This window comes from Crinia signifera, chromosome 1, assembly GCF_055691185.1.
Source record: "Crinia signifera chromosome 1, ASM5569118v1, whole genome shotgun sequence".
Taxonomy (NCBI): Eukaryota; Metazoa; Chordata; class Amphibia; order Anura; family Myobatrachidae; genus Crinia; species Crinia signifera.
The window spans coordinates 478,810,407-478,835,244 of record NC_139217.1 but is presented as its reverse complement, the minus strand read 5'-3'; the positions used below and the strand labels follow the sequence as shown (position 1 = coordinate 478,835,244).

General features: G+C 45.2%; 1 long non-coding RNA gene across 1 annotated transcript; it reads left to right on the top strand.

Annotated features, from left to right (window-relative positions):
* The first annotated feature begins 6,348 nt into the window (after window positions 1–6,348).
* Window positions 6,349–13,826, top strand: LOC146032699 (uncharacterized). Its single transcript, XR_014458127.1, has 3 exons — window positions 6,349–6,457; window positions 12,093–12,374; window positions 13,696–13,826. It is a non-coding gene; the product is annotated as an uncharacterized LOC146032699 (long non-coding RNA).
* Window positions 13,827–24,838: the final 11,012 nt, after the last annotated feature.

Below are 24,838 nucleotides of genomic sequence, written 5' to 3'. Positions count from 1 at the left end.
ACCTTCTGAAAATGAAAAATTTTGAGCCAGAACTGCATTTTTGTGTAAAAAAATGTAATTTTTCATTTTCACTGCCCAGTTGTATCAAAATTGGTGAAACCCCTGGGGGTTTGAAATGTACACTATACCCCTAGATGAATTCCCTGAGGGGTGTAGTTTGCAAAATGGGGTCACTTGTGGGGGGGTTCCACTGTATTGGTGCTTGGGGGGTCTTGCTAATGCAACATAGCACCCACCAACATTCCACCAGAATCTGAGCTGCAAAATCCAAAAATCACTCCTTCCTTTCTGAGTCCTGCCATGCACCCAAATGGTATTTTTTGGTCACATGTGAGGCATTGCCGTACTCGGGAGAAATTGGGGCACAGATTTTGGGGTGCTTTGTCTCCTTCATTCCTTGTGAAAATGAAAAATTTTGAGCCAGAACTGCATTTTTGTGTAAAAAATGTAATTTTGCATTTGCACAGCCCAGTTGTATCAAAATTGGTGAAACCCCTGGGGGTTTGAAATGTACACTATACCCCTAGATAAATTCCCTGAGGGGTGTAGTTTGCAAAATGGGGTCACTTGTGGGGGGGTTCCACTGTATTGGTGCTTGGGGGGTCTTGCTAATGCGACATAGCACCCACCAAAATTCCACCAGAATCTGAGCTGCAAAATCCAAAAATCACTCCTTCCCTTCTGAGTCCTGCCATGCGCCCAAATGGTATTTTTTGGTCACATGTGAGGCATTGCCGTACTCGGGAGAAATTGGGGCACAGATTTTGGGGTGCTTTTTCTCCTTCATACCTTCTGAAAAAGAAAAATTTTGAGCCAGAACTGCATTTTTGTGTAAAAAAATGTAATTTTTCATTTTCACTGCCCAGTTGTATCAAAATTGTTGAAACCCCTGGGGGTTTGAAATGTACACTATACCCCTAGATGAATTCCCTGAGGGGTGTAGTTTGCAAAATGGGGTCACTTGTGGGGGGGTTCCACTGTATTGGTGCTTTGGGGGTCTTGCTAATGCGACATAGCACCCACCAACATTCCACCACCAAAAATCACTCCTTCCCTTCTAAATCCTGCCATGCACCCAACTGGTATTTTTTGGTCACATATGAGGCATTGCCATACTCGGGAGAAATTGGGGCACAGATTTTGGGGTGCTTTGTCTCCTTCATTCCTTGTGAAAATGAAAAATTTTGAGCCAGAACTGCATTTTTGTGTAAAAAAATGTAATTTTTCATTTTCACTGCCCAGTTGTATCAAAATTGGTGAAACCCCTGGGGGTTTGAAATGTACACTATACCCCTAGATGAATTCCCTGAGGGGTGTAGTTTGCAAAATGGGGTCACTTGTGGGGGGGTTCCACTGTATTGGTGCTTGGGGGGTCTTGCTAATGCAACATAGCACCCACCAACATTCCACCAGAATCTGAGCTGCAAAATCCAAAAATCACTCCTTCCTTTCTGAGTCCTGCCATGCACCCAAATGGTATTTTTTGGTCACATGTGAGGCATTGCCGTACTCGGGAGAAATTGGGGCACAGATTTTGGGGTGCTTTTTCTCCTTCATACCTTCTGAAAATGAAAAATTTTGAGCCAGAACTGCATTTTTGTGTAAAAAATTAAATTTTTCATTTTCACTGCCCAGTTGTACCACAATTGGTGAAACCCCTGGGGGTTTGAAATGTACACTATACCCCTAGATGAATTCCCTCTGGGGTGTAGTTTGCAAAATGGGGTCACTTGTGGGGGGGTTCCTAAATTTTAGCATCTTATGGTGCCTAGAAACCTACATGGTGCCTAAAAAATAATCTCATAAAAAGGAGGCTCCAAAATCAAGTAGGTGCTCCTTCTATTATGAAGCCTGTGGTTTGGTCAACGTGCACACTAGGGCCACATATAGGATATTTATGAAAACAAAAGAATTGGGGGAATCAATTTTTAGTCACATTTCTCTAGTAAAATGTACTGTGTTCCTTAGAAAAATGTATTAAAATTGCAAATCTGCAAAAAAAATGAAATTTTGAAATTTCACCTACACTTTGTTTTAATTCCTGTGAAACACCTAAAGGGTTAACAAACTTCCAAAATGCTGTTTTGAATACTGGGAGGGGTGCAGTTTTTGAAATGGTATCATTTATGGGGGTGTCTCACATACAAGTCCCTCAAAGTCACATCAGAACTGAACTGGTCCCTAAAAAAATCAGTGTTTGAAATTTTCTTGAAAATTTGAGAATTTGCTATTCATATTGTAAGCCTCCTAGTGTCCAAAAAAATTAAAAGGAAGTTGAAATAATGATGGAAACATAAAGTAGACATATGGTCTATGTTAGTTATTAACTATTTTGAGTGGTATGATTATTTGTCTCACAAGCAGAAAATTTAACATTTTGCAAATTGCAAAATTTTCCATTTTTTCACGACATTTTGGTATTTTTCACAAAAAAACACAGACTGTATCGACCCAAATTTACCACTAATTTGAAGTACAATGTGTCACGAAAAAACAATCTCAAAATCACTGGGATAAGTAAAAGCAAAAAAAAGTTATCCCCACTTAAGTGATACATGTCAGATTTGAAAAAAAGGGCTCTGTCAGGAACGCAAAAACTGGCTCTGTCAGGAAGGGGTTAATGGTCCAGTTCTGTTTTGTGTTCTGTTCAGATTGTGTTTGGCATTTGACTCTCTGGTGGCCTCCAGTGGTGGGTCTGTGCCATTGCAGCTCAGTATTCTGTGAACTTAATTTATTCACAAGTCTGAGAGGTAAAGAGCTCATTATCACAGCTTGGAGCTGACTGGATCTCTCCCATGTGAAACTAATCACTTCAGCCATTCTTAAGGCATTCTCCCTAGCTCTGCTCTGCCAGTGATAGCTTCTAGCAACCAGTTTCCTGTTTCCTGTGCAGGTAGCTGCTGTTTCCAATCCACAGCTGGTCATCTGTGTGGGTAGTGCTCTGTTTGGAGTTCACCAGCCGTTTTCTGGTAATTTGTCCATTTCTCCCTGCACTTAGCCCAGTGCAGCCTTCCTGGCCTTTGGCAGTTCCAGCCTTCTTTCATTCCGTTACTGCATCCTGTCTGTCAGCTTCAGTGCTCTGAGCTACTCACCAGTCTGTTCCCTTTTTCTGCTCCAGTGCCTGTCTATTTCAGGGAGTGCGTCCCAGTTGTGTTCCCTGCCTGGTCAGCTAGTTCCTGGTCTCTGTGAGTCCCCCTTATTGGGGCCTTGCTTATCTTATTATTGCCTGTGGCCCTCCTGGGCTCTGTCTTTATTTGGCCACCCTCTGCTTATATGCAGGGGTGTTCTCTCAGGGGTTTACTTATTTTCTTTGTAGAGGTGCTAGCTTCCGGCACCCTATTCCGTGTTTATGGTCTTGTACTAGATTACCTTTTGCCCGTACCCTTAGGGGGTCCCTGGTTCCTTGTCCTCGCCCTTTCAAATGTGGCAGCTACAGGCGAAGCCTAGTTTCTGCAGGAACCGGTCACCTTACTTCATGGATCAACAGAGGCAGTGTAGGGTCCCGCCGTGACTGTTCTAAACAGCAGTCCCAGCTGCGGGTTCACTCCCAAAACCATAACAACAGGAGAGGTGGAAAGGGTTGTTTCCTAGATGTCATCAATCCTTTTAACAAGCCTGTCAGCTGAAGCATACAGTATACGGCCTGTATAATTTGCTGGAAAGATGTTTCCATGACTATGTCCATAGTAAATACAGCTGGAATTTCAAGCGTAAAGGAGCTTAGGCTAGCTGCTGCAAAGGAGTCCTTATGCAAGATGGAGGTGGCTAACACATATCCATATGTATCGAGGGTATTGGTAGCAGCAACACAGCCTTATACAATCACGTTAAATTTCAGTTAGATATGCGCAATAGATAGATAGCACCGGTATGGCACTTGGCATCCCAGGGCGCACACACAGATACAGGAGAGCGAGTGGGCCGTCTCACTGGCAGCAGCCACGAGTACAGCAGACAGTCAGGCAGAGGCAGTCCCAGCAGCACAACCGCCGCTTACACCTGCCACAACAACTCACAGGCAAAGCCCCCTAGGCAGCTCGGGAATGGCGAAGGACCCTATATGACGAGGCAGGGTTCCACAAAATAGCATCTGGTCACGAGCGCAGCCGGGCCCACAGCGGGGATCAGACTGGTGGTCCCGTCGTGTCCCTAACAGACACCAGCCAGAGACCAGCAGTAGCTCACTGCAATTGGCGCAGCCGTTGGGCAGGAGAACAGCCGGAGAAGCACTCGGCCGGGTCCTCCAAGATGGTGCCAGGTCCCGCAGTGGAGTCAAGGAGGGAGCGGCCCGCAAGCCGGGGGTCCAGCCGTGGCCACACCTGACACCTGTTAAATGTCCAAAGCAGCTTGCCAGAATCAGCGATGAATGGAGGGTACAGTTGGAGCCCCTCTCAGCTTTGTTCCTTAGGTCGTGGCTCACTATGGCTAGCCATGGCTATCCTATTGTTCTCAGCAGCAATACAATACATAGAACAATACAGTAGGGGATTAGCAGAGTAATCCTATTAAAGGGCTAAATGAGGAGGGCTCCATCTGTAAGTGTAGTAAGGCTGGAGATGCCTGCGTCCCCATAGATAGGATTTTTTTCAGGATGTTGAATGGAGCTCGGTCCCCATGCTACCACTTACATGCTCATCCCGGCCACTCCCCAAGACCCACCTTGTTTAATATATTCATTAATGACATAGGTAGTGATATAGCGAGTAAGAATCAATATTTGCAAACAACAAGAAATTGAGTAAGGAAATTAACTCAGGAGAGGATGTGGATACACTACAAAGTGACTTAATTAAACTGGAAAGGTAGAAAGTGTTCAAGTGCAGCAGCAAAAGCAAACCGGACACTGGCATGCATTAAAAGGGAATTAATTCAAGGGTTGCCAATGTGATAGTGCCTCTTTACAAGGCATTGGTGAGAATACTCACTTGGAATACTGGGTGACATTTAATAGGATGCGTTTTTTTATTTTTGGCGATAATTAGGCAACAAAATGGCGTTATCGCATTTTTTGCAGAAATCGCCAAATTAATAGGGTTCGCTAAGTCCTGTAAATTGCACATTTTGTGCGATAACTCGCACTTTCTCACTTGCCGGTAAAAAATTGTATTTTTATCGCATACAGATGTTTTCCCATTCTAAAGTATACAAATCAATATTTGTTGGCATGCACCATAATGGAAATTGCATTTTTGAGGTGTCTAAAAATCACACTTTTTTCAGACCAGGTTCTGGTGGGCGAATTGGCCCAGAAGCAACTTTGGTCAAGTGTAGAAATGGTTTATTTGCTCAAAGGTGTCCTCATTTCTATTCATAAACTGACTCTACATATACCCCAACATCATTAAAGACACCTGTGAGGATTTTAGACATGGAGTTTTGCAGAGTGTGTGGAGTTGGCTCTTTGTGATTTTGACCGTTTGGAGGAGCTGCGCAGGAGGAGGGAGGAAGCTGCGTGACAGATCCAGATACCCCTAGTACTGCGTGCTTAACATAGGTATCGTGCTAGGCTTTACCTGGACTCCCTCTCTGATCAACAGGTTGTAGGGATGTTTAGGCTTAACCGCAATAACCTGTTGGACTTATATGAGCAGGTGAGAGATGATTTGGACCCTTACGGGGGAGCCAACTATGCAGTGTCTGGGCTGCAGAAATGAATGTGTGCCCTCTACTTCTTGGCCACAGGCTCCACTCAGTCTGTGACCTCATGGTCATTGGGGGTCTCACAAGCCACTTTCTCTAAGCATTTCACTCGTGTGTTACTTGCTTTTAAGAAGTTGTGGCGCACATGAGGCCTTATTCTGGTTGGTTCGGACGATAGCTGGATGATTGGATAACTGGATGATTGGAAGATCGGATGATTGGAGATTGGAAGATTGGAGATTGGATGATTGATTGGAGATTGGATGGTTGGATGGTTGGAGATACACAGGTGTAGGAACGCTGGTGCAGGGTCTTGAAAGGCAGGAACAGATGATTACTGGTGAAGGAGCTTGGAGGCACACACGTGCAGGATGCAGGTGAAGTACGACAGGAATGATAGCTGACAGGGACAGCTGGCTTGGAGACTGCCTGGAAGCAGCAGGAGACAGTGCCCGAGCACTGTAGGAGTCAGACTGTGCAGGAGCTGGTATATCACAGGAACATAGGCACATCTAACCTGATGGTTGACAATGGAAGCTCTGACAAAGAGCAGGAGTCCACCTAGTACTTTTATAGCTGCAGGTGGGAGGAGACTTGACTGGCCAGTAACCAGGAGGGAAGCTGCATGGCTGAGGTCTGTAACGGGAGCAGCTGTAATGATCTGAGGCATAGGCAAGGTTGCAGGTATTGCTTCACAGCTGCAGCATCAGGTAATACTGGAGAGACTCTGGAGAATCTGTGCTGTGATCTGCAGACAAACAACACTGAGGATATCCAGACTTGGAGCACAGTGACAGTCTGGAGAGACACTTTAAAGGTAAAATAGTGTTTATTTTACCTGGATCGTGACAATTGGTATCTGATGTGTTGTGGAATGGCTTAGAATCTGGAATGGGTTGGTTACATTTGTTCTACCTATAAATCAGGTGTTGCACATTACAATTCGCCTTTCACATATGGTATGTAGTAATGGTTAAATGTGCAGGGGTGCAATAAATAAATTTTATGTGTGTACAATCAGAGAATATGTTAAAAGAATCCTAATTGTATTTGTCGCCTGTTCATTGTTTTTTTTTTGTTTTTTTGGGGGGGGAGGGGGTGGCGTTTGCGTACGATACGTTGCAGGACAGAACGCTGCATGGGTGGATGTACGCAAATTAGGAACATGGGTATATATAGGTGTGCTACCATAAGGATACTTTGCTGCTAACATGTCTGAGAATGCAACTTCTGACCCTGAGCTAATCCAGGCTCAGCTGGAGTCCATAATGGCCAATGTGAGACGGAGGCCAAATGTTTCCCTAAGAAATGCCCAGCAAAAGGGTAACGCTGAGGCAGGACCATCTTCAGCAGAATCATTGGGAACACAGCAGGTGGCTTCCCAAGAGAGAAGCCAGGCCAGCACTTCGAGCTCATCAACTGGTATGTGTGGCCGGAAGAGGACAACAGGGGAATTGGCAAAAAAGAACAAAGCATTCCAAGAGGAGGAACTGGAAATACTGATACCCCACGCACGGGATTGGATAGAGTTGACACACAAGAGAAGATTTGGGACAACATCACTCCGGAGATTAATGCGGTTGCGCCACAACTACGTGAACCTGATCGGGTGAAAAAAAGGCATGTTTTAATGTGTACAACACAGTTAGGTGTACATATAACAAATACATGTACATGTGCTAGCACACACATTTATATGAGTGTGAAAATTGTGATTTCTGTGTAGATTCCTTTAAAAAATTTGACAAATTATCGATGAGGACCAATATGCAAGGCGATAATTATCAAGCAAGTGTAGCTACAAAGTTTGTTGTGTTGTCCACACAATTACCTAATTATTTATTTATTTCTTAATAATATAATATACAAACTCTGCACAGTAAGGGCCATGCTGGGTATGGATGCCATGACCTCAGTGCTGTGAGGCAGTAATGCTAACCACTACACCATCCGTACTGCCCCGTATATATAACACAAGGTGGGGATGGAAGCCATGACCTCAGTGCTGTGAGCCAGTAATGCTAACCATTACACCATCCATACTGGCCCTAATTATAGCAATAATTATACACTAATAAGGTGATACGGCTAAATTTGCATATTATGACCATCGTAATGAAGTGTTAGAGGTGGGGTGGTTTGGACATTGCACCATTTAATGTGTGCCACATTTCTATTGTCCTTAGTTATTGTTTGTAACCTCTTTCAGGTGGTTATTGTGGTTGGTGCGGTTGAGACGTACGCGTACGCTCCGTGATTTTTTTTGATCTGCACATGCGTACCTTTCGCAATGCGCAGGCACGGCGACTTCACACCGCTCACGGACGGGTCTTTCCGTGCAAAAAAACCTTTGTATTGTACCCAAAATACATAACTTTACCACTTTCAGATATGCTATGAATTGTATGTAGTACACTCTGGATGTAAGATGACAACAATCACATTTTTGCAATCCCAACTCTCTAACAAAGGATCCCAACATCTGCTTATGACACTGAAAACTCATATTTCAAACAATATTTGAACATGTTTGCTCACAAGCAATTTTATCATGTTTGGTCGACTCACACATCTTTAACATACCTGTACCAAGATCTGACAGTTTTTTTAGGGAGGACACATATGCATTCCTACACAAATGTCCCTTTTGCCCCTTGTTTGCCTACCTCACCCACTCCATGACAAATCATTGTTCTGGACCTGCTTTTACCTACTAATGTAGGAGTTACCTCACCTGCACAGAAACTGCTTTCTCACCTATTAAGTTGCTCTGCACATGTGCTGCCACAAACAAATTAGCAGGTAAATGGTGGATATGAACATGTGAATGGCCATGGAGAGGGTTACACATGGGAAACTTCTACAACACTTCAATAAATGCACCAAAACACCAAGGTCAGTAAGTACAAATAAATGTATTATTTGGTTTACACAAGAAATTACACATACAACACATGGTTTTTAATTGTGAAATAAAATGTATTTGCTGTTAAGCATCACAGCTTATTTGAAAATTTAATGGAATAAATAATGTAAAAAAAATAATATAATTACAAAAATAACAATCAGCAAGAACAAGAAGTTGCATATCTACAAACATGTGTTACCCAGCAACTGCAATGGTGAAATAAATGTGGTCACCAGAATACGACCTGCAACACCCAGGGAGAATACTGAGCACGATACACAGCAGCAAAAATGAACCCTGCATTTCAAGAGGTCAAAATAAACAGATTAATGCCCTTGGCACGAAAATGGATATATGTAGAACTCAGGAAGTGTATCCCCAGTGCAAATTTAAACATTTGGGGTCCAAACACAGAGGAAGAGACTCTGGTGTCATTATTTTGGCCCTTTTTTCCCCTTTTTGGATGGGGCCTTGGGGATAGAAGCCTTGCGCCGTCTTTGGCCAGTGGACACAGGAGGGTCAGCAGAGGTGGAAGGTTGTGGAGCAGCTTGGGGTTTGGCAGCAAATGGGGGGTTGTCCCTTTGGGACCTGGCAGTGGTGACCAGCTCCGCCAGAATGTCATTGTGGCGGCTGAGTTGTTGGGCAATGCTTTGCATGCCAGCCACCAGAATGTCATTCTGGTGGTTGAAGACCTCAAACTGCTGCCTGTTTGTGTCCTTCCAATCAGCCAGAAACTCCCCAAACTGCTGCTGACGGGCTGCAGCCTCCACCCCTTGCTGGTCAATCCTGTCCAGCATCTATATCCACCTGGCATCCCATGTGGCCTGTGGCTGGGGGGGGGGGGGTCATGTTGGTGGAGGCTGGACCACTTGCTCCACTTGTGGCTCTGAAGAGGAAGATGCTGCCGGTTCATCAGGTGCTTCTGCTCCTTCTAGGATAAAAATTTAAAACAATGTCACCATCACATACACAAACAATCTCTCTTACCACAAACAATGCATTACTGTGACTTACCATCAAAAGCAGCAGCAAAGACCTCTGCCGGGAGCTCACTATCCATATTATCCACATTAACCACATCCAACGAGTCCTGCTCCAGGGGGGTATATTACAAACTGGTTGGCATAGGCCCCCTCCCGGGGGACATGCTGTGTTTGTACCGGTCAGTCATATTCCTCTTCAGTGTAGTTTTGAAGTCTGTCCACCTACAAATTTTAAAAAATAAATATCATCATGAGATATGTGCACCACTGTGCTAGTGAACATCATTACTACGTTACATTTCCTAGTGTGGGTGATATGTTTTCTTTTCTGCATACGTTTGCCACACATACATTTGTCACCATTATGAGGCATTACAGTGTCTCATATCATTCATTAGGCCGCTAAATGCACATACATATCTCACTATGCTGAAATGACAGCAGCCATGGCCAAAGTGTGATCCTCCAGCTGTTGTGAAACTACACATCCCACCATAGCTTGACAGTGTTGATATTATGGAGTAATTTAACTATGGGAAGGCATTCTGGGATGTGTAGTTTCTCACCAGCTACATGTGCACAGTTAGGACATCCTTGTTTCAGTAGCATCATATGGAACATGTTACTACAACTCTTTTTCAACAACACACTTGCGATTGTCCCATCACATACTTCACATGAGCAGAACTGTGCCCATAACCTCACATCACACCAATGGTGCATGTTTCATATATAAATGTGGGTTATTAGACATGGTTGTGTTCACATGGGTCATTGAAGTGTAGCATTATCTACAAACACACCTTTCTATTATTCACAAAACATACATGTAACATATGTACACACATATTACATTTTCAGGGGGAGAAACACACTTGCCTTTTCTTCACTGACACCACATCCCTTTCCACTCTTGACACCTGGTTCTGATCTGGTGTGATCTTCTCCCAAATCTTTAGCCTTGCACTGCCAACCGGCTTCCTGGTAGCCAATTCTATCCATTCTCGTGCTCTGGGCACTAAAATTCTCATCTCTGCCTCTTGAAATGCAGGGTTTCTCTTTTTGGTGGTGGTATCCTGCTCAGTCCTCACCCTAGATGTTGCAGGTAGTTTTCTGGTGGCCCCAGTTCTCTCACCATGCAGCTGCTGGGTCACACATGTTTGGAGAGATGCAACCTCTTGTTCTGGCTGGTTGCTTGGGCCTTGTTGAGCTGGTGGCGTTGTAACAGTGCCTGTTAGTGAGGGGCCCCCTTGCTCTAGGGCCCTACTTCCCTGCTCCTGCTCTCTCTGTCTCAAAGTTTTAAGCAGGGATTTAGCTCTTGCTCTCTGTAGGGCGTCCTCAGCTGCGGAATCATCTGAGCTAGACATGTTTGCAGCAATTATGTCCTGCATCTGACTGGATATTTATATGCTAAACTCCCGCCTTGAACAAGGGGCGTATTTTTTCTCCGCTATGTAGTAGCTAATTTCCGCCGATAATTACCGCGTAAATTACGCAGGTCTCAACGCACCTGAGCATTCACCTGTACATGCACATACACAGGTTGTTGACCATTGTGTGTTACATGGTTAAATGTGTGCACATGTCACTCCAATGATGAGTGCTTTCAGGTGGTCTCTGTTGGAGTACGTGTATGCTTTCTTAAAGAAATTTAAAAACATAGCAACGTTACAATGCTTTCCTTACATTTGTTATGAGTATTAATTTGTCATACACCAACATGTTGTATGTGCGTTGTTATAAGCGTGTGTATTAGTACATGGTTGCGTGTATAATTTTTCGCACACTGTATATACAGTACCTGTCTCCCTACATTGAATGCATAGTGTATGTTCTGGAGTGCATATCGGAATGGTCCGCAAAAGTTTTTATTCACATACATATTGTTAATGTAAGATGAATTAATAAAGTTAACAATAAAAAAACTAGGTTTTCGTCCAATTAGCAACCACCAAAAGTTATATATGTACCTGCAATTAATAACTGCGCCATTGCCAATATGTCTTTGACACGGGCTGCCCTATTTTCAAATGCGGAACTGCTGGCCTTGGTCTATGTAATGGACCGTCACCTGGGGGCCAGGGGCCCTTATGTCTCCAATATGGAGAAGCGCCGGGCGTATAACGCTGCCCGGCACTTAATTTACGCCAGGACCCACGTCCAGAGAAGCCTGGGGCAGGTGGAGCGGCGCTGGTCGGACCTGCACCGCCGGCAGCCAGTGCTTCTATGCACACTTCGGCGGCATATTTGCCGATGTAAGTATATTTTTTTTCACAAATATGTATGCTTTTTTAGCAATGGTTTGAGTAATTACTTTTAAAATGTGCATGTGTATGTGGGTGTATAGGGGTGTATATGAGTGTATAGGGATGTATAGGGGTGTATATGGATAAGGTCTGATTTGGTGTGTAGCAGATCTAATAATTATGATGTAAAATTTTAAAGACAAATGAAAATGTATCATTTATATTTATATGACCATGACTAATTTTATTTTTTATTTCTCTCCTTTTCATGAAACGCAACCTTCATTTTCTATACCATCAACATGAACATTTCAGCACGCGCAAGGGCACGCATGAGGGCCAGAGAGGAGGCCCAGCTGCAGGAGGTGGATTTGGAGGAGAACACCTTGGGGCCTGCTGGTACCCACAACATCTCCCCCTCAACTTCAAGCAGCCACTCTCCCACCCCCAGCCATACTCCCACCCCCAGCCACTCTCCCACCCCCAGCCACTCTCCCACCCCCAGCCACTCTCCCACCCCCAGCCACTCACCCGCCCCCAGCCAGGCATCTGCTACTGGACACCCATCCAGTGAAGAACAGGATGGCACAAGTAGCCGTAAGTAAACAATGTGCCAAATGGTTGCATACACATTTCTACATATAAACAATCACAACACCCACATATGTGCATCGAACATCATCATTAGTTGCAACATATCAATGCAGTGAGAGTCATAGCTGTGGCCTGTCCTCCTCCAGGAACAAAGGTCCCCTTGGTGTATTTTCAGAGTGTGGCCATGCCTCACCCTTTGAGTAATTGACGTAACAGTGCATCCAATGACATATCATACAGTAGTGTTGTAGAAGTTATGTGGGACCAGGTGTTGTGTAACTACACTTTCCAGCATGATGTTCAACATTAATTTCTAGATTGGTTTGTTAATAGTGTGTGAGGCCATGCGGATGCATGCTTTTCACAAAAAGCTCTAGGCCTATAATTTTTACACCAATGTCGACATTTTAAAATAGTCAGGACTGCTTAAGCCGCAACAATGTCATTACCCTTAAATAGCACAGGTTAATTGTGAGGTTAGAGGTGATTCCACCAGCACAAACCTCCCAATTGTGATGCAGCATACATTCATCCAAGAAGGAGGAAATTAATTAATGTTATGTAATATGTACTGTATGTGTGTGTAAACATTATAGTATTTAGTACCATGTTTACAGCAGGCCCATCTTCAATGTATTTGAAAAATGTATGTGCCCTTCACACTTAACTCACAAATTCTTATTATGGCCCTTATTCTGATGTGTGCGGCCGGAGCCGCATACGTTGCTCCGGCCGCACAAACCAATCCCCGCCTACAAGACGGATCGCCACGGCCGTCCGTACGCGGACGGCTGGCGATCCGCATGAAAATGGTGGGGCGTACGCCTCCACCATGGTGGGAGCTGCCCCCTGCATTCGATGGTCGACGACCATCGAAGGCAGGGCCGCACGCTCCACCCGCTCACGCAAGCTTAGACCACACGGACAATCGTCCGCGTGAAAGCTTGTATTTGGGCGGAGAGCTGACATCCGGCGATGTCAGCTTTCCGCCCCCATCACTGGCGTCATAGCCTCATTACCATGCATACGCCCCGCGTTTGCATGGGAACGCCCATGAAACGCTGGGCGTATACATAGGTAAATGAGGCTATCAAGCCCCTCACGCCCCTATACGCCCCCTTTGCGGCGTATAATTTTTGTGTGCGGCGATTTCGCCTGCACATGCGCAGAGTGACCTCTGCGCATGTGCAGAGTGAAAACATCGGCGGTACGGCCGCACGCGGGCCGTACCGCACAGATTAGAATAAGGGCCTATGTTACAATGCAACAAACATTTGTGTATATGATATATTCAATATAATGTTTTTTTTTCCCTTCACTACAGACACTGAACAGCACCAGGAAGAAGTTGGGGAAATTATGAATTAAATATTTTTGACCCTGGTGTACTTGAATATTTTGTTTTCCCGGTTGGAGGCCCTAGTTTAATTTTTTACCCAAACCTTTCAGTTTTGTACCAATAAAAGTTTTTTGACAGTTAGAAGTTGCCTGTGTTTTTCATCATAAATATGTTATAGGGTTTGTAAGGGCAGGTACATACTGATGTGTAATGTAACTTATATTTGTAATTTGAGGTGAGGTGTAACGATTGATGTGTGAATGTGTGTGTTTTTGAGTTAAATAACACATAGTGAAAAGGCATGAGTTTTTATTGTTGTTAGATTAAAACATCACACATAACATCAGGGTAGGTATACATGTTAAACATTTTGGACAAAGTAATTACGGACATAATTCAGTACATATACAGAAACACCAACATAACTTTTTTTTAAAGTAAAAGCAATGTGGGGACACATAGATAGTGATTAAAATGCAACATTAGAACATAATAAATATACATGTAAGGAGGGGTAAAATGTATTTTTATTAGGGTGTTCATTAAGGTAGACAATTGAGGTAATAGAAAACAATAATTGATAATTAGAATAATTCATTTAATTGTCTTAATCATAGTTGAAAGGCTAGATTTGCAGTGCCATATATGTGAAGGGTATGCCAGCGTGCACGGACGTACGCTCACTCACAATCGGTGACACACGCTGAGTTTTCCATTGAAAACAGGCGAGACCCGTCCGTGCACGGTGGCTTTACGCTCAGATAGCCGTAAGCTGTCGGTGTGATAGCGGAGGAGACCCGTCCGTATACGTTGGCGTACGCTCTATTGTACTCCAGTTGTCGGAGTCTGAGGAGATCCATCTGTGTACGGTGGCATACGCTCAAGTGTACGCCACTCCCCTTTGTCGGTCTTTGTGACCGTCCGTATGCGGATGTTTTGTGGGTGGACTTTCGCTTACCGTCCGCGTACAGGAAACGTACGGTGATGCAGAACGTAGGTACGTTTGGCCGCCCGAACCAGAATAAGGTCCTCAGTGTACTATTGTATGAAGCACACTACATAAGTATTGCAATATAGGTAATGTGTTTATACAATGGTAGATGCTATCTAAAAAGGACAGGTCAGGTTGCTATGCGCAACCCACATTATTGACATGTGAAATATTCAATTATATAAGATGGCGACTGTGAATGTTGAAGAATATGAACAACTAGGTGATTCATCGCGCCCTGCGGGCACTCTTCACACCGTCGTAAGGAGCTCCGCCCCTTAACCTGTGAACACCTTTATTGTGCGAAATGTGGTTTGTATTATATGGTGGATTCCCTGCATTGCTACTTTCGTTAGCTTAATAACAGCACTATGGGCGCCTGGGCAAAGCAGTGCAGTAATATATGTGTGTGTGTGTGTGTGTGTGTGTGTGTGTGTGTGTGTAATATGTGTGTGTGTGTAATATGTGTGTGTGTAATATGTGTGTGTGTGTGTGTGTGTAATATATATATGTGTGTGTGTGTGTATGTTATATATGTGTGTGTGTAGAATATATGTGTGTGGAATATGTGTGTGTGTGTGTGTGTGTGTGTGTGTGTGTGTGTGTGTGTAATATGTGTGTGTGTGTAATATGTGTGTGTGTAATATGTGTGTGTGTAGAATATATGTGTGTGTGTGTGTGTGTAATATATATATGTGTGTGTGTGTGTATGTTATATATGTGTGTGTGTAGAATATATGTGTGTGGAATATGTGTGTGTGTGTGTGTGTGTGTGTGGAATATGTGTGTGTGTGTGTAATATATGTGTGTGTAATATATGTGTGTGTGTGTGTAATATATGTGTGTGTGTAATATATGTGTGTGTGTGTAATATATGTGTGTGTGTGTAATAAATGTGTGTGTGTAATATGTGTGTGTAATATATGTGTGTGTGTGTGTGTGTGTGTGTGTAATATGTGTGTGTGTGTGTGTAATATGTGTGTGTGTGTGTGTGTAATATATGTGTGTGTGGAGAATATATGTGTGTGGAATATGTGTGTGTGTGTAATATATGTGTGTGTGTGTGTAATATATGTGTGTGTAATATGTGTGTGTGTAATATATGTGTGTGTGTGTGTGTATAATATATGTGTGTGTGTGTGTAATATATGTGTGTGTGTAATATGTGTGTCTGTGATATGTGTGTGTAATATGTGTGTGTGTGTGCATATTTTACCTCAACTTGGTGGATGGAGCTGCACGGTATCTGCACACTTCTTCCTAAAGTTTAGTGCACATTGGTGGCATGGCAGCGCAGCAGGCAGGCCAGGGCTTGTGTAGCCTTTCACTCTGCGCTACAGGCCCAGTTGATGTCGACAGCCACGTACAGTCTGCCAATGCTGCTGGAGGGGGTGAAACGGGAATGCGGCCAGAGCCGGGGGAGGGGGGTTGTGCATAGAGGGGGGGATGGATGCGGTCAGTCCTGGTGGAAGGGATGCGGCTGGAGCTTGTAGGGGGGGGGGGGCACGAGAGACACCGGGGAATGTGGCCATACTGTAGCTGCTGGAGCGGACGGGCACAGCCAGAGTATTGGGGTGGGGGATGTGACTGGAGCGGTTACAGAGCACTCCAACTCAGGGACGGAGCGGCTGCTGGGGAAGCCGAAGGTCAGGGCTGCTGCTGGGGCAGAATCTGTCAGTCACCTGTTGTGTGTATAATGCTGGCCGGGGGTTATACACACAGGAACTCTGCCCAGCGTTATATACACGCAGGTGATTGACAGATCTGGCTAAATATATAATATATAAGAGATGGGCATGTAAAACGTATCCACATTTTTTGTTTGGAAATATTGGCAGTTACAGTATGTTGAATGACGCATCAAACAGAATCAATAGCATTTAACAATGCATGAAAAACATCTTATCAGGTGTTATATGAAATCATTTTTAATTTTGGGTTGCAGGTGGCATGATTTCAAAAGTAACCTTAAAAAAAGACTGACCACACGTTGGCCACTGGGGCTGGCAGCATGCCCCGCAATCTTGCGCTCTCCTCCCTTGAACAGTTGGCCCAAGACTGTGTGGCAATAGAGGAGATCCGTGGAGGATAGCGAGGCCCCAGTGGATGTGTTCGTGGCTGAACTGGAAGGTAAATTGTTAGCATGACAACAAAATTTTGTTAAGTGTCCTTGAATGTGCTTTAATTTAACATTTCTATTTCAGAGGAAGATCCAACATGCGGCAGGGACACCCCATAAGAAGAGGCTACATCCACGCCACAGGTGCAGCAGGCTCCAACAGCCATACAGGATGTTGGAGGGTGGACACAGCTGCTGAATACCATCCTGCAGCAGGGAGAGGCAGCAGCAGAGCGGCAGACTAGGACCAAGGAGGTCATGAAAACTTTAGCTGCCAGTCAGCAGGTCATAGCTGAGCAAGCTGTTCGGCAAAATGACCTGCTGGTGCGCCAATATGACCTCCTCCTCCGCCATAATGACCTTGTGGTGGAGCTAATCTCCCCAATAGGGCCCTATTGTCTGTTGCTTCTGCTGCACTCCCTGTTGCCGGAAGGGAAAGAGCAACACTCCCTTCCACAGCAGCTGATCCCCCCCAACCCACCAGCACAACGTGGGCGAAGAGCTGCTGCGCGTGGCCAGGCCCCTACCAAGGCCAAACGTGGCCGCAATTAATGCGGCATCCGTATTAATCTCCGCCATTATGTCATCCCAATTTTTTTTCCTTTGCTGTGTGTGTCAGCTTCGGCTGTGCAATCCAATCCCGTGCAAAGGGTCCCCACATTTCATGTACCTTCTCTTGCTTTGTTCCCCTGTTGCCCCCTGTCTGGTTCCATTACTGGCTGCTGGGCTCGAAGTGTTGTTCCTATACATCTCTTGTGAAGCCAAGAATGATTCTGCTGGCTATGTTTTACATTTCGTGCACATTTTATGTATTTACCCCCTTTTGTTTACATGTGCAAACTAACATGGTGCAAAATTGTTATAATTTTACATTATTATTTATTAAAACTGATTTTTTGCAAACATGTCTGCTGTTTCCCATTAATGTAATGGGCAGATAGATATAGACATATAGATTTGGGTAACACAGTTATGTCCATTGAGTGCAGTGTAAATGTGGGCCAGATACCAACAATAAAGTAAATGTGCTTGCAGCATATATTCAACTATTTAGTATTGCCCCATTTACGCAGCAATGACTTACTGGTTCCAATTGAACCTGTGGAAAGTGTTTAATTAATCACTAATGACTAGAGGAGTGGATTGTATTGTGCTCAGCTGCGAGTGTTTAAGGTGCGGGCGTACTAATTGGGCGATCCGAATGCCTAGCGCATGAACCATTGCCCTCCGAGAAGCTGCTTATTGACACCGAAGATTTCTGTCATGTTGGTTCGCTTGCGCTCGGTGTCCAGTCCGAATGCATGCCTACCACTGTTCGTGCACTCTCACGTGTACGCCCAGATTTATGCCCAGTTTTGCCCACTTTGAAACCATGCCCGTATACACGCCCACATGATGCCCCTATTACGCCCATATTTCCCGAGGGAGTTCGGTGGAGTTCGTATTTCCGAGAACGAGTGCAAAGACACTGCGTTGCACATGTGCATTGCGTTGCTTATGCATGCACGGGTAGCTAAAAGTCGCCTTCCTAAAGAATTTGGAATGGACCGCCTCAACCAGAATAAGGCCCTTTGTGCTGGTGACGGAGGAGAAGCGCGGGGCACCGCTCCACGTGACTGTATGCTGCTGCTGGGAGCCCAGAGTCACTGCCTTCCTGTTGCATTTTCCACCAGAAGTAAGGACATGCTGAATTCCTTGCAAGGAGCATCCCTCCAGCAATTGGTGAGGGAGCCCACTCAAAGACGCACTATTAGACTTAATACTTACAAATGGTGACAGAATATCTGACATAAATGTGGGTGAAAATCTGGGATCCAGTGACCATCAAGTAGTATGGTTCAAAATAAAGACAGAGACCAACTCATCGCACACAAAAACAAAGGTGTTAGATTTTAGGAAGGCTGATTTTGTAGAGATGGGAAACTCTGTAAGGGATTCGTTGGCAGAGTTGAGGAACTTGGAAGGAGTGCAGGATAAGTGGGAAAAATTAAAAAGTGCAATTCTAAAAGCAACAGAACTTTGTGTCAAAAGAGTTAGGAAAAATACAAGAAAAAGGAAGCCATTGTGGTTTGCAAAAGAAGGAGCAAGTATTGTGAAAGCAAAAAAGTTGGCCTTTAAGAAATTTTAGCAGACGCAGAAGAATGAGGACAAAGAGGTGTATCTTGTTAGACAGAAGGAGGCTAAGAAGGTAATCAGATGTGCAAAAGCACAGGCTGAAGAGAAAATGGCCCAGTCAGTGGGTAAAGGGGCGAAAACTTTTTTTAGGTATATAAGTGAAAAACAAAAAGTGGAATAATAAGACTAAAGACAGAGAGTGGAAGTTTTCTTGAGGGGGACAATGTAATAGCAGATAATATTAATAATTATTTCTGCTCAGTATTCACTGCTGAAAGAGAGGGGAAGGGGCCACAGTTAAGTTGCAAGTATATTCAGAAAACTGAGGGAGAAACAAGTACATTTACAGAGAAGAAAGTTCTCACAGAACTCTATAAACTGAAAGTGGATAAATCAATGGAGCCAGATGGGATACATCCAAGGAGCTTAAAGGGGAGCTGGTAAAACCAATAACAGAATTATTCAAACAGTCACTAGCTACTGGAGTAATCCCAGAGGACTGGAAAACAGCAAATGTACTCCCACTGCACAAAAGTGGAAGCAAGGAAGAGGTAAGCAACTATCGACCAGTGAGCCTTACATCAGTAGTAGGGAAATTGATGGAAACACTCTTAAAACAAAGAGTTGTAGAATATCTCAAAACCAGCAATTTACAGGATCCAAAACAGCATGGGTTTACTGGGGGAAGATGATGTCAAACAAGTTGTATTGACTTTTTTGACTGGGTGACTAAAGTAATAGATCAAGGTGGGGCTATAGATGTAGCTTATCTAGACTTTAGTAAGGCTTTTGACACTGTCCCACATCGCAGACTGTTAAATAAACTTGAAAGCTTGGGATTGGATTCTAAGATAGTTGAATGGATAAGAGCATGGTTGCAGGACAGAAAACAGAGAGTTGTAGTAAACAGAGTACAGTAAAAGGAGGGAAAGGTTACAAGTGGGGTACCTCAGGGATCTGTACTTGGACCAGTGCTTTTTAATATCTTTATTGGTGATATTGCAAATGGAATTGAGGGTAAAATGTGCCTTTTTGCAGATGACGCAAAGGTATGCAACAGGGTAGACACACCAAGAGGGGTAAAACAAATGATCGAGGATCTAGGCAGATTAGAGAAATGGTCAAGAGAATGGCAACTACAGTTTAATGCCAAAAAATACAAAATCATGCACTTGGGTCTCAAAAATCTAAAGACTAAGGGTGACATTCTATGGTTTGAGATAAATGCGCATGTTTTTTTAGTGCACCACATCGCCGCTATTCGCCCTTTTTGAAATCGCATTTTTTTGTAATAATTTGCATAATTAATGGGATGCGCTTTGGAGGCTGAAAAGTGCGAAGTGGTGCGATTTGCGGCGAAGTGGTGCGAATTTAAGTCACAAAAAAGTGTGATTTCTTCCGCCGGTCATGTGCAAGTTTTGGACCAACCGGAGTGCGATTTACAAAACTGTCTCCGCATGACTAAGAAACCCCAAACTATTGGCCCACCTCTGTCCCCTCCATTATGCATCACACCCCCTATATAAAGGGGCACTGGCGCCATTTCACTCTTTGATAGGAAGTAAGAAGCATGGAGAGGAGCAGTGGCAGTGTGAGTAGAGGAAGAGGTGTTGGTGGCAGAGTGAGGAGTGGCAGAGGGAGCAGTGGCAGAGTGAGGAGTGGCAGAGGAAGCAGTGGCAGAGGGAGCAGTGGCAGAGGGAGCAGTGGCAGCAGCCAGCCAAGTGGGAGAGCCAGCAGTGTGGCAGGCAGCATGGCCACAGCAAGGAAAGGCCCAGACCAGGCCCTGGGCGTCCAGCCCCAGCAGGAGGAGGTGGAGGATCCGCTGACATCCCCATCCTATAGCCAAGACCTTGACCATACCCCACAGCAGCTGCAGGAGGGCCACATGTCAGAGGTGGAGGAAGATGGAGGCGAGGAGGAGGAAGACACTGGCATGGAGGAGGAGGGGTACATGGCTGGAGTAGAAAATGAGGAGGAGGAGGTAGAAGCTGGCCGCACAAAAAGTGGCCGAAAGGTCCGATTCTCCTATGAGGAAAATGCTGCACTTGTCCGGGCTATCATGCCTGTGTTTGACCGTTTACATGGCAAAACTCACCACAAGACCACTGCACAGCAGAAAAGGGCTATGTGGAAGGACATCACCCAGGCGGTGAACGCTGTAAGTCAGCACAAGCGCCTGGTCAGAAATGTCAAGAAGAGATTCAATGACATCAAAAGGCAGCTAAAAAGTAAAATGGCCATGGAGTTGGAGGAGGCCACCAAGACTGGCGGAGGAAGCCCCACCACTGTGTGCTACACATCGTATGAGGCGAAGTTGAAGTGCATCATACCCCCTGAGGTCCTGCCTGGCATGCACGTTGCGGATTCCGATAGGCCGCAAACGCCATCCAGAGCTGGTAAGTGTGACCCCATGCAATCTTAAACAAACATGCCAATGCTTTCTAACTGTATTCTTCACTTGAATTGTTATGCTAAGTAAAGTGCTGCTGTGGAACTACATAGCCCAGCAAGGTCATGCACAAGAAATTGCCTGCTCCTACTTTCAAATTGCTCATAATGCTGGGCCTTGTAGTTCAACAACTGCTCATATTGATCAACACTGTAACATTCTTTCTAGCAGCCTAACATGTATGTGGCCAAAAACACAGAGGTGTACTGGTGGTTTACCTGCCATGACTACATACCACAGATTATCCAATAGTTGTCATGTGTACAATAGTTTAATAATAATCTAACAAAATAATCTTGGGAAAAAAAAAAAAATGTGGTGAATAAATAATGCAGTCCTTATCCAAAGGGTATTGTCCATTAATGTCATTTCAATGCATGTTTGCTGAAAATGCTTATCCATTGCAAGGTCCATAATGGCTGCCCATCTTTCCTTGCACAGATTGTCCATCCCGAAGTGCTGCGGCATCCAAGAAGAGAAGGCCCGTTGCTGCAGAATCTGTGGAAGCAGGTAAATGAACAAAAAACACGCCATTACACATACAGTACACACACCCATGTCACATCAACAAGATCTCACACTACATTCATCTCCTGCGGCTACATTGCAACGGAAATGAATGTCATCTGAGTTAGACATGTGACTTATTATTAATGTCAATGTTACATGCTGTATCGGGGTACATGTGTAAGTACATAACACCCCTAGGTATGTGCGTCCAGCATCTCAAGCCCTTTCTAAAACAGTATAGACGACAGTGTGGCCAATATATGCATCAGTACTTACCTCTTCTCTGTATCCACAGGTGCTATACAACTAGGGACAGACCAAACAGATTCTTCAATAATGGTGTTGGACGAAATGGACATCATTCTTGAACCGGTGGAGACCTTTGCGGCAGAGGAAGAAATACAGACCTCATCACAGAGTGATCTTCCCCCAAGTGGGGTGTCTCCCAACCCACCCCCACCCACAAACACACCCCATACAGCAGCTTCTGCTTCCCAAGTAGCTAACTCCTTGGTCAATTTCAAGGACAAACAGATAGAATTCATGGCCTCCCAAAGCCTGCAAATAGGTAACATCCAGGGGTACATGCGTGACACCTTCCTTCAGTTACGCAAAATTGCACGTAGTGTACGGGTAGGTGTAGGCACTCATGTGCGCATTGCTAACAGCATTGACACCCGTTTTGCAGATCTAACTTCTGCTGTGAGGGAACAGAATAGCCATATTGGCAGCCTTGCGCAAAGTATAGCTGCACTAAGCCAATCATGCACAGCGCAGACCAATGCCTTAATAGGTATGCAGGCCCAACTACAGCAGCTGGAAGCCAATGTCGGAGGTGGCGCAGCATCAACCCTCAGCAGTGTATCTAGCACCCCAATAAGTGGCTCCCCCACTTCCCCACCCCGTCGGAGTATTAGGACCCGTGGTGGGCTGGGTGCAGGTTCTAGAAGTGGTGTAGGGTTGCCTGATGCTGGGAGAAGATAGCTCATATGTTTGATAGTTTTGTAATATGCAATACATCTTGTTACATCCCCCGACAGTTTTTATGTTTCACTTGCAAAAATGCAGATTGCTTATTATGACATATTGTAATGGTATATGACAATGGGATTGCTGTAAAGTAGTGTGGGGTAACTCCTGGCCCGTCAAAGGTTGTGGAACTACATATTCCAGCAAGCTCTGACACTCATGGTTTGGACTGTAATGGTTATAGTGTGTCAGGGCATGCTGGCACGTGTAGTTCCACAACACCAGTGAGCCATGTTTTCCAGCATAATTCATACATGTATCAAATGTACTTACAAGCTTGATACCAGCAACGGATAGGTCAGCACCACCAGCTGCATCCGTTGGGCTCTGTGTATTAGGCTAAATGTGGGTGGAAACAGATGGTATTGCTAAATAATTTGGGTACTCTTTACCTAGAAGGGCGCCCATCGCGACCATCGAATGCACTAAAAATGGGGTGCGACGCGATGCCCGCGATTTCCCATAGGGACCAATGTTAAAAATGAGATTGGACCCGATTTTAGTGTTCAATGCCTCAATGCCCGCGATTTTTACATAGGAAACAATGTTAAATGGGCCACAGAGCCCTAATAGTCACCGTAAACTCTGAAATGGCCCCCACAATTGTTAACGCCACCCCACGATCAACGTGAACCCGAAGCGTGGCGAGCGCAGCGAGCCCGCGAGGGGCGGCGGTACGCGTCCTCCGACCTTTTCATGCCCTACTATCCACGTCGGCGTGGAGTTGAGAATAGAATAGTGTGGCGAGCGCAGCGAGCCACCGAGGCCCGAAGCGTGGCGAGCGCAGCGAGCCCCGCGAGGGGACGCGGATACCTTCACAGTTATACGCGTCCCCTCGCGGGCTTCACAGGTGTCCGTGGCGAAAAGCGGACACCTGTGAAGCCCGCGAGGGGACGCGTTTACCTGTGAAGGTATCCGCGTCCCCTCGCTGCGCTCGCCACGCTTCGGGCTCGGTGGCTCGCTGCGCTCGCCACACTATTCTATTCTCGACTCCACGCCGACGTGGATAGTAGGGCATGAAAAGGTCGGAGGACGCGTACCGCTGCGCTCGCCACGCTTCGGGTTCACGTTGATCGTGGGGTGGCGTTAACAATTGTGGGGGCCATTTCAGAGTTCACGGTGACTATTAGGGCTCTGTGGCCCATTTAACATTGATTCCTATGGCCAAATCGCGGGCATTGAGGCATTTAACATTAAAATCGCGGTCAATCACCGTTTTTAACATTGTTCACTAAGGGAAAATCGCGGTCATCGCGGGCACCCGTTTTTAATGTACCCGCGATTTACCCGCGATGCCCGCGATTCCAATCGCGGGCGCCCTTCTAGGTAAAGAGTACCATAATTTGTTTATGAGTACACTTACAGCAAAGGTACATGTTGGAATACAGGGCACATGTGCTTACCAGAAAAGTAACGGCTGATGATATGTGTGCGCACCAGATTCCCCCTCTGCGTACCCCTCACTACCCGAGGTGTGGTAGGTTGGGCTTCCTGCACGACTGCTGCATGTTCCTCCTCCACATAGGCAGGTTGGGACAGGGCTATGTTGTGCAGCATGCAGCAAGCCTGGATGATCATCACTACTTTGGCAGGGTGGTAAAGCAGCGTACCCGATGACCTGTCCAAACACCGGAATCGACTCTTCAAAACGCCAAATGTTCGCTCCACCACATTGCGGGTTGCAATGTGGGCTTCATTATACCGGTGCTGTGCAGGGCCCTCTGGGGAGCGCAATGGTGTCATGAGCCAGGAAACACACCCATATCCTGAGTCACCTAAAACACAGATAGGAAGTGATTGCCTTATATGGTAAGGTATGTGTTTCTTTGAAACAGGACACACTGTAAGAAGAACAATATGCTTGTGAAACAGGAAACACACACATTAGATCAGGTACAAATAAGGACAGACAGGG